We start from the raw sequence: 11,903 nt of genomic DNA on the forward strand, positions 1-11,903 counted from the left end.
CAACATACAGTCATTGGGAAGGCTCTAGCCAGTCTGGCCTGGACTTTCCCACAATACCATATATGGAACTTCCACACAACAGCAAGTCAGGGGGACGGGACAGAGTCAGGGCTTCCCGGGACTTTGGGTAAACAAGGTAACAGGCAAAAGAAAGCAAGAGGCCACAGTAGCCATCTTGTTTCCCATCAGGAATCAACTGATTCCAATGGCAGGGCCTGAGTATCCCAAAATGGAGGATACTCAGAGAACCTGCCAAATTCAGCATGGAGCTGCCACCAGCCCATACCCTGCTCTGTGGGCCAAACACAGGTGTCCTATAAAAATACACTAGGGTTACAGGGTTGTATCCTAACCCATGGGTGCCATAAGGGTATCCCAAGGGTCTGCTCACCATGACCAAAAAGCAGAAGAGCTGCGCTGCCAGGAGTCCCACATGGACTCTTGGGCAGAAAACAATACTGAACACACATGCAAAAGGAGTACAGGACAAGGACAGAGAGGCCCTGTCCCCCCCAATGCATTTTCAGCATCACAATCGCCCCCCCAGATTGAAGTTAGGGTGGTCTAATCTCGCACGAGATTGACACCCTCATCCAGACGGTCAATATACCTTCTGGAAAGGCCATCTGCATTATCCCCTGGTCTATGCTCAATGGTGAAGTCTAGCCCTGGGAGGCTAATGGACCACCTGAGTAGTTTCAGGTTTTCACCCTTCATTTGCATAAGCCATTTTAAGGGTTTATGGTCTGTTTGGACCTTGAAGGTAGAGCCCGTAAGGTAGGGCCTAAAACATCTAAGGCTCCAAACTATACTAAAACATTCCTTCTCAACAGTAGCCCACCTACATTCTCTACCCTTGAGTTGTCTACTGATGAATATGATCAGGTGTTCTCTCCCTTGGTCATCTAACTGGGACAAGAAAGCTCCAAATATGGTGTTGCAGGCATCAGTCTAAACGATAAAGGGTTTGCTGTAGTCAGGCGCACACAGCACAGGTGCCCTACACAGACTTAACTTCAAGCCAGTAAAGGCCCTCTGACAGTTTTCTGTTCAATTAACCTTCCTTGGTTGCTTGGGCGAAGTCAGAGCTGTCAGAGGGGGAGCTATGGTTCCATAGTCCAACATGAAGTTGTAGTAATTCCCAGTAAAGTAAGGCCCGAAAAAACTCCCATCTGGGTTTGAGTAGTGGGAGTCTCCCAGTCATGTACATCCTGTACCTTACTGGGGAGAGGTTGTATTTGACCCACTTCTACCTCATGACCAAGATACGTGACTTTCTCTTGAGCTATAAGGCACTTGGTGGCCTTGATAGTGAGATTAGCCCTTTTCAAGACCTGCAACACCTTATCCAGGGGAGTCAAATGCTCTTCCCAGGTGGAACTATAGACAGCAATATCGTCTAGGTAGGCCACACAAAAGGCCTCCAGCCCACTAAGTGCATGATTGACTAATATCTGGAAGGTGGCAGGTGCATTTTTCAACCCAAAAGGCAGGACTCTAAACTGGTAGAGCACCTCAGGTGTTTCTTGGGCATGGTCCATCAGAGCTATTTGCCAATAGCCTAAGGTAAGGTCAAAGGTGCTCACAAATTTGGCAGCACCTATGGTGTCCACAAGCTCATCAGCCCTGGGCAATGGGTGCACGTCAGTTTGGGTGACGGCATTGACACCTCGGTAGTCCACACAGAACCTCCAATCCTTGGTACCGGCATGGGAACTTGCCTTGGGGACAAGGACCACTGGACTGGACCAGGGACTGGTTGAGGGTTCAATAACACCCAGATTCAACATCTTGGCGACTTCTGCCTGGATGTGGTTCTTAACAGTGTCTGACATCCTGTAGCATCTGCTTTTGACAGGTACACTGTCACCAGTGTCAATTTCGGAGGGAGAGGGGGAGAGAGAGAGGGAGACTCTCTCTGACCCTCACAGAAGTCGCCCCTAGAGGGCTCCCCTTCAGCCAGCAGGCATTGAAGGTCAGGGTGATCCTCTGGGTTGAGCACCTTTCCCGCAGGAGAGTCTTCTGCTCTTCTGCCTCAGCAGTTGAGTTTGGGTTTACCACTGGACCCAGCCCGTCCAGAGCATGAATCCCAGTGGGTGCTGCTGAAGCAGCAGAAGAGAAGGAGCCCCTTTCATAGAGGTGGCCTTCTTACCCTTCCGTCTTCTTGACTTGGGTCGCCCCTTTGTCTTGGGTACCTGACTCTCAGTCAGACCTGGTGTCACCTGTAACCTAGTGACTGCAGCAGCAGTCAGGGGAAGACCATTAGAGATCAACCCCAACTCCACCAGATCATTGCCTAAGAAAATGTTAGCAGGAACATTGTCCTGAACCAGGACAGGAAGCGTTGCTGTCTTGTCTCCAATCAGGATTGCGACTAGGGCTACAGGAGATAATTTGGGAGGCCAACCAGCTAACTTGGTAGTTCCCAGATGCACCTACATAGTCCTCTGGCATGAGCAGGGTCCTGTCCACCACTGTCATACTTGCCCCAGTGTCTCTAAAACCAGTAGAAGGCTGGACATTCAAGAGGACGCTTCCCAAAAATCTGCAGGTTTTCTGTGGGATTGTAGCCAGTACTTGTGCATACTGGTCCCAGGCCCTAAGGGACACTAGGGAAATATCTACAGGAGCACCAAATGTGATTCCTGTAGAGGAGGGGAGGACAGTGGCCTCCACCTCAGACATGGGGTAAGGGCAGGTCAGGCTGACAGCGTGGACTCCAAGTGCCTTACCTTTACATTTGGGGTCACCCTTCTTGTGGTCCAGAGCCCCACAGTCCTAACAAGTGCCAGGAATGCGGGGTACGCTACTGGAGCCACTGGGAGCCTGCTTTGAAGCAGGAGGACCACTACTCTTATTCCCACCCACATAGGACTTATTCACACTAGATTTTTGGGTCTTAGGAGAGGAAGGTTCTGGTTTACCAGACTGACCGCTTTTGGGACTCCTCAGACCTCTGTGAGGTCCCCCTTTCTTTGTCCTTCCCAATGGAGTCCTTAGGGGACACCCGGTGGGAGACCCACTTGTCAGCCAGCCTCGCCAGCTTAAAGGGATCCAAAATGTTCTTGTCAGCAGCATCCTACGCAGCTCTGGTGAACAGGCCTCCGAGAAATGCTCAAAAAACATAGAGGTGGGACAATTCAACAAACGTTTTCATTTTGTAACCATCAATCCACCCCATCATGTTCATATATGCACCACTCACCCAGTTAATCCAAGGCACATTCTCTATTTTCTTATATTCCCTGAAACTTTTAAGGTATTTGGTGGGTGTCTTACCAAACTTGACAAACAAAGCAGACTTCATGCACTCATACGGACCCCTTTCTTCCACACTCCGTTTCAGAATACAGTAATAACCAATCTGAGGCACTCTGCTTAACAAACACTTAGCCCAATCTCTTTTCCCTACATCATGGATTCCACAAGCCAATTGAAACGCTTCAATCCACTGGAGGATATCAGAACCCTCCACATACACACCAAACCAAATCTTTCATAAATTTGGTGGCAGGGGACCTGACACTCTCAACTGGTTTTGCTGAAGTCTCCACTCTAGCTTTCTCTAGGAGACTCAAAGCGAAAGCCACCGCAATCATAAATATAACACGCTTGTGTTTATAAATGCTGTGGTTTTCTTTTTAAGTTTCCCAGGCCCCAAGGCAATTATGAATACTTCGCCGGCATCCGGCAGAGTATTCATAATTGCTGCAACTTTCTTTTCTAGTTTTGCGAACACAGGAAGCTAGAAAAGAAAGTTGCAGCAATTATGAAAACTCTGCTGGCAGCCGGCAAAGTATTTATAATTGCTCTGCCTTTCATTTTACATTTTCTGTGCTTCCCTGGGCTTGAGGAGCACAGAAAACATAAAATGAAAGAGAAGGCAGCCTCCTCTACATGTTAAGCTCTGCTTTCTGGCTGCAGTAAGCAAAAGCTCCAGTAGGCGGCTTTTGCTGCTTGATTATTGCTGCCAGAGCAGAGCTTAACATGAACAGAGGAGGCTGCTTCAAATCACAAAATGGACGCCTGCATGTAAACAATTTGCTCAAAGTTTTACACATGAACTTTCTTTAAAAATATTTTTTATATATATTTTTGATTATTGCCCATCTTTTGGGACAATACCATTTTTGAGTGAACTTCCCTTTTAATATAATTGAGTCCACGGAAAGGGTACCTAACGGCTGGACTAAAACTATTCTTATCCCTATATTGAAAAAAAGGACCCAGAGATAACCCAGGGAATTACCGTCTCCTTGCAATGATTGATTCAATTGCAAAGGTATTTTCAGTTTTTCTCTTACAAAGAGTAAATTACTGGATTAACAGGAATAACATATTAGGCAACCAACAAACTGGGTTTAGGAAAGAGGCTGGAACCACGATTAATTGATGGGTTCTAAATTATTTAATCAGGAAAACTTCGAGTACAATGGATATGGCATTATATATTGCATTTGTTGACTACAAGAGCTCATTTGATTCAGTGTATGGCCAAATTGTTTGGGAGAAGTTGAGAGCATGGGGACTTGACCCAGTGGTCTTATACTTTAACAAATCATTCTATTTCGATACGAAAGTCCAACTTAGGCTGAATCAGGAAGGGTGCCTTAGCACCATAATATAAACAAACCTTGCGTTGAAACAAAGATGCACCCTGTCACCAACACTATTCAACCTATATGTTGCAGACTTGAAGAATGCTCTAAATACTTAATACTTGAAATAATTTCCCAACGTTGCGTCAGCCCCCATCCAATGGGATGGTTGACGTATGGGGATGACACTGTCCTTTTTGACTGTACCCCAATAGGGCTACAAAGGAATCTAGTGATGTTACATGAGCATCCGGGTAGGAACAACTTTATCATTAACTATAAGAAAACTAAAATAATGATTGTTGAGGCTGGAAAATAGAAAAATATTTAAGTTCACCTGGAAAATTTGTAATGAACGCATTGAAGTGGTAAACACATACCAGTATTTGTGTGTGGGATTATTGACACTTAGCACTTGCAACTGAGGTGATGGCCAAGGTTCACAGAAAATTTGGAGCAATCAAAAGCTTTGTTGCACATAGAGGGGGATACTCCACATAGGGATTGATTGAAATCTAACAAGCTAGTATCATCCAGAGTGCTGTATATGGCCTTGAAATATATACAAACAAACAGCTTGGTTATCTAAATTTTATGGTACATTTTGGCGACCAACCTTCCCAATAGAGGCAGTTCGATGCAAATTAGGCCAGACTTCCATGCTTACTACAAAAAAACAGCCATGGGGATAGTGGTGTAAAAGATTGACTAGAAAAAAAGAAGCAACAAAAATCTATGTACTCCGATTTTTCTGGAATGTTAAATCTCAGCTTGGTGCCGACAGCCATTAAACCTTGGTTGCAAAACAAATTTTTCTTTGATGAAATAGGATATGAAGTGACCTATCCTATTAATAAGGGTTTCACAACTAAGATGGTCAAGCAAAAGGCACTATTATGGATTAGAAACAACTATATCTTAAGCTTAATTAAGAAAAGGAATATGGCAATTATGTTAATCAGAAATTCCCAGTGAAAGCACCTTGTAAATATATTATTAAAGAATATAACTCTAAGCTGAAGAGGTTCATGCTACAGTTACGATTGGCACGACCTCCGAAAGGATAGTGGCATGGACAAATGTGCCACTTGAAAGCACCTTGTGTCATTTATGTAAAGAGAGATAGCGACATCTCGACACCGGGTAACTGGCTGTCAGAAATTGGAAGAATTAACAAAAGGGCCACCATGGCACCAAGATACATTGAGTGTGACCAATCATGGTCATATCCATTCTGGAGAGAATCATGTTTTAAATTCTAATGTTTATCATATTTGGCAAGAAGTATTACTATTGATGTTCATTAAACTGGCATGAGACACCGTAAGGCATTTCTCATGATAAGATTAAAAACATATGAATATGATAAAATTAATGTTTAGCTACTATTGACATGCTTTACAAGTGTGTAAAATGGAAGTAGCTTTTTAAGGGAAATGACAAATGATATTGAAGTTTCTATTGTGTATTTTTTATTCTTCTCTTTTGTGGGAGTTTTTTTATGTAGTGTTTAAAAGGTTTATATGTAACAATGAACACTTTAATAAATTAAAACATTTTTAAAAAAGAAAGTAATTTATATTTTGATTTAATTTTATTGTTCATTTATAATGCACTTAATACCAGGGAGTGGTTTCTAAACACAGGATCAGGATTCGAACCTGAGATGCACCACAATGTCTTGCTTCCAAGACAAACGCGTTGCCCCTGAGCTAGCCTTCCTCCCCTAATCATAGAGATATGTCATTAGCCAACTCAATATGCTCATATAAATCAAATATGAAAAGCCACTTGCCTGTCTAATGAAACTGTAAACACAAGTAAAACAAAAGTTTTAAAAAAAAATACACGGTCACATATAGTAGTGCGAAGTTACATTTATGGAAGCACAGATTTATGATTATGTTCAGACCTGAAAACGACTTGATGGTCAAGGCCCATTATTATTATTATTATGGTATTTATTGAGCACAGACCTTGCTTCAAGAAGCAAAGGAGCGCTTTACAGAGGTAAAGGTATAAACCAAAATAGATACATAATGGAGCTCTTTACAGAGGCCCATGAAATGAAGTTACTGTTTAAGCAACGGCAAAAACATAACAAGTCTCCCACTAAGGCTCAATATTCAAACTGGAATATTGAGACAGTACGTAAATAACTTCATGCCCTATTATATTCACTGATGCATCAAATGAATGTACTAAATTACAATTAACACCACTGCATTAATTCTCTCATCATCCATGCTCAAAGAGACCATACACAGACCAACCTTGGTATTACTGATCGGGCCCTAGTCTGGTTGAATTTCTTTCTCAACGACCGACCCTCTCAGGTCCAACTGGATCTTCAACCTCTACCTGGCACCTCTTGTCACTGCATCGCTACTTTCTGCTCCAATTTTCAATGTTAAGGGTGACACTCGGCTCTCTTTCAGGCTCCGTTCAGCCACCTCTGCTTCTTCTCTCATACCAGAATGTCTGGCCACAATTTAGGAATGGTCCGCCGCCAATGATCTCTGTATTAATGCCAGTAAGAATGAGATCCTCCCCTTTGGGACACCCACTGCCTCCTTTCCTCGCTCTCTCTGGTCACCCACTCTGGGCACCCTTCCTGCTCCTTCCAGTGAGGCGAAGAACCTTGGTGTGATCTTCGACTCCACCCTCTCCTTCTACCCTCACATCTCTGATGTCTCTAAGAAGTCAAACTATCAGCTGCACCTCCTCACAGGTATTCTTCCTTTTCTCACTTTCCCCCAGAAGCTCACTGTCTCCAGGCTGCAGTATTGCAGCAGCCTCTTTCTAAATCTTCCTGCCTCTACTCTTCGACCTTCAGAACTTATCCAGAACAGGACTGCAAGACTTGTCCTTGGCCTCAAACTGAGGGATCGTATCTCTCCAGCTCTGAAATTTCTTCACTGGCTCCCCGTGGCTGCAAGGATAAAGTTCAAGACCTTCTGCATTGTCCACAGGGCTTTCTGGGGCCTGGGACTGCTCGTCCGCCAACCTTTTCTTCCAAAAAATCTTCTTTCTCAAGCTCTCCGCTCATCCACCTGCAACTCTCGGAGGGCCAGATGCTTCTCCAAGCCGAGAGTTGCGGGCAGATCTATCTCCTTGGCTGGGGTCTCCCTCTGGAACAGCATCTCTGCCTGAGCAGAACCACCTCCGGTTCCAGAAGCAACTCAAGACCTTCTTTTAAGCTTCCGCTTTCTCTCTTCCTGTCCCCTGCTGATGCACCCGACTGCTCTGTGCACTGGTCACCCTCTGAACTCGGGCACAGGTACCTGCATGTCCAGTTGCCCTTGCACTGCCTCCGGGCTCCCCAGCACTTAAGGTTCTGTATCTGCAACCATATAGTCTCTTCTCTCTGCACTTATGAACCACCTGCTGGCTGCACCTGTGAGTTAACTGCACTTTTCCCCTTCCACTCCCCCCCTGGCACTTCTCCCCTTCCCCCTTCCCCTCACTTGCGCAATCTGATTGACACAAGGCCTAGTAGGATTATTTAGTCCTCCCTTCGTTAGCCGCTCCTTGTCTTATCGCGCCTAGAAACACTTGTGTACAAGCGCGTTATAAATTCCACATCATATAACTAACCCACACACACCCCTAATTAAATCTGCATCTAAAGACAAACAACAGAAATGTACACCTTTACAACCAACTTACATATCACTGCCCAGCCAAACCATTCTAGCATCAGGGGTACACAAGGCTCCCATCTGGAATCAACTACCTCTATTCCCGTCCCGCCTACTCGGTACACAAAACACCTAGAAAAAGACCTGCACACAGAAAGAGGCTACTTCCAGACTGCATGCACCAACACTACAGCAACGCATAGTTAGTATTCTCCCTCTCTTCCCACTAAGTGAACCCAAACACCTCTTTCAGTTCCGTCCAAACGGCTGGACACCAAGAAAATGGCAGCAGTGTGCATTATAAACCCCCAGTAACATAACTGTGAAACTTTAGATTGCTGTCTTTTACTTTCTACAGCCATTTCTTTTTCAAAAGGTGTATTGCTGTGCACATTAATAGAGTCGGTGGTTAAGAAAGTGGCTTGTTGCATGTATCTGATCCACTATTCGGCTGACATTTTGATTTTTTTGGTGCCCCTAGATCAGACCAATGACGTGCTGTGTTACATCGGTTTTGGGTGCACTAGGTAGATTATTTGCAAATTACCTGCAGCATAAAATGAATCTAGAAGGCAAAGGAAGCAGATATTGGTTCTTAGCCGAGGTATATGCTTTAGGAGGGGTAAGAGCATACCATGGTTATAGACAAATACAGATAAGTTCCAGCAAGCAATGGGTGCTTGCATGTTGGGACGGAAAGGACCCCAAGCCACAAATGATTTATGTGAAGATTGGATGTCCTCGGTAAGGATCCTGAGAGAACTCAGGATCTCTGTTTAAGTAGAAGCTGCATCCCACAGGAGGGATTTGTGACAAAAGTACTGAAGGTAAAAAATTAACACATTTAAAGGAATAATCAAACAAAACTGCTGGGAAAATAGAAAGGCACAGTAAAAGCGTACCCTTTTGGAACACAGTAAAGGTTTTTTTTTTCCTGAACAAAGATCCTGCAGTTCCTGTACATAATCACCAGAGTTGACTGGTTTCTCTGAAGACCTTCTTTCAGGTTAACAACTCAAATGAGCTGAACCCATGTGCTTCAAAGGCAATTTTGATGGGATGGAAAACTTTAATTGAAGGCAGTAATGCAATCAAAATTAATGTTATTAGCCAATCCAGATGCTGAAGACCGGGAATAGTGTATAATGTTGCAGGGGCCAATGGTCATTGTGCGACCCTGCAACAAAGTAATAGATCGTTTTTGGGGTGAACCCACCTTACATGGGAAGACCAATGGAATAACTCACATAGGGGATTTCTATAGGTGGTATCACCCAAGCTACCCAATGGGGATGGCCCTTATGTTTTTGGCATGGGTTGGTGGTTATGACGTCATTCAGGGATAAAACCAGGTGATGCGGGTTCTGACGCTGTGATTGCCGGAGATTTTGTCGTTTCCTGTCTGATCCCTGTCTTTTGCAGAATAAAGACTTTATTTGCCCCATGGCTGAGTCCGCCGTTATTGTCTTGGTGAAGGGTTCGGATGGGCCCCAGATACTCTGCAGACCTGTGGTATTATTGATACAAACGCCCCCCGTCCTTTGGTATACTATTACAGTTGACTTGTGGCAAACCAATGACCCTAATACCTTGGCTTCTATTGAGTACCTCGATATAAAAGATGTAGAAAACAACCCCAACAAAGACAAGATTTCAGACATATCCATTTTGACTCCCAGTGTCGAGTGAGTTAGCAAAACAGATTTATCTGTCCTTGGTGCATGACACAGATGGCTAGCCTAGGCAAGGCAGTCTGCTTAGATCGGATGCCGTCCCACCCAGTTGAAGTACCTCAAAAAATTCCAAATCTGCAAGGCCAGCGACTTGTGGATAAAGGCTTTGTGTCACCACCTTGGGGTGAGGCTATTGATCACCACGCCCAGAGAAAGCAGGTCTTTATGGGCACTGAAATGAACCATCAAAATATGCACGTGTCCTCTTCTCCCACTGCAGAGGAGGTAGATGTCTTTTCTTTCCCAGTGCTTTCCCGAATATTAACTTCAATGGACAAGGGACAGGACAGATCTTCCAATACGAACTTCGGTATGTGAGGCAGACTTTAAAAGAACTATGTAAAGGGCTTCATTATGAGGAGGTCTATCAGTATACCCCATTTGGGGGAAATGCTATGGATACGATGACTAAGCCTTCAGAGAATGTGGTGGTCACTTTGTATCCAGCTAAAACCATAGTGACCCAAGCCCGAGAAGGAAAATTCCATGACGGTAATGAGGGCCACATTATTGTGGAACGTCAATCTTATGGCATAGTTACAGAGGAAATCGGGGTGAAAAAACCTAAAGGGAACACTTCTAGTGAGGCTCATGGGACCTTAATATTAAGGCCAGAAATTGTTTACGATAGGACTAAAACCCAGCAGAAAAAAATCCAAAAACAAAACGCATCCTTTTAAAAAAGGGGGTAGGGGATCACACAAATTCATGAGTAGACTTAAATGGTACTCTGGTACTCTAATAAAAAAGTAAGCTCTTTTATGGAAAGACAGTCATTAGAGAGAGAGCGAGACTGATTAAGATGGTGGAACCCTCCCAGTAATTGACAAGGCATTTAAATTAACCAAGAGGGATTTTAAAAAAAGGGGGCACAAAAGAATAAACTTACCTTGCCCATTGATGAGAGGGGGACAATTACCTGCCATTGATTACTTAGATATTAGCACTTGGACAACCCACTCGCTGCTGGAGAAGCCTCTATCCTCTACCCACGACAAGTAATGCGCTTGTGAGAGGGGAGCAAGCCACTACCAGCTAGTGGGACTTCGACATATCAAATTTGCAAATACGATGGCTTCTGGTGCACATGTTGCAGTATCGAGCTTAGCTCCAACTGCAAGGCAATTTATTCCTAAATGCCTGTATGCCTCAGAAAAGGAAAGATTCTTCCCTGACACACTCACTACATTCTCTAGTTTAGCACCTACTGCAACCCAATATCCTATCTTCTTTTCCTCTCACTGCAAGAAAGGCGAAAGAGGGCCTTGGCGAAAGTTCCAACAGTGGACGCAAAAACCTTAAAAACGAATGACATTGGTGGGGGGTGGGGAAACGATTGTTTAAACTACCAAATAGTAATAGATTGAATTGTTATCAGTGATTTGAATTCGTGCTTCCCTTTTTATAGGATGTTTGCTGTTTTTGTATTCAGAATATGTAAATTTCTGTTGGATTTTATATTGTTTTATTATTTATTGAAATGTGTTAAACGTCAAATTTTGGCTATTGCACAATAAATAAAAAAATAATAAAAAAATAAAATAAAAATTAAACTACCAAAAAGGGGAATTTATCACGTTGCTACAACGTCCGATATAGAGGGAATAGAAATATCCTATTTGACCACTTATGCTATTTGAATGTGGAGCGAAACATTTGAGTTAATGGCTTTTATCTCCTTAATAGATAGTATATACTAGCACTTTTTGAGAAATGATCAACTTTAGAGTTAGTCAATACAACAGGCTTAACACAAGTGGAGTTTACTCACCCAACCAAAGTGGATGAAGTATGACTGGGCTTCACTAGTGAAATCATTAGAAACTGTATACTTTCTTAAAACTTGTCTTTTGAATAGCTAGGATATACTGTAACATCTTCATATAACAAAATCCAGACTACTGAGGCAGGAGAGAGATTGCAAGCCCCAT

The sequence above is a fragment of the Ambystoma mexicanum genome, chromosome 11, assembly GCF_040938575.1.
Source record: "Ambystoma mexicanum isolate Mex_15411 chromosome 11, UKY_AmexF1_1, whole genome shotgun sequence".
Lineage (NCBI taxonomy): Eukaryota > Metazoa > Chordata > Amphibia > Caudata > Ambystomatidae > Ambystoma > Ambystoma mexicanum.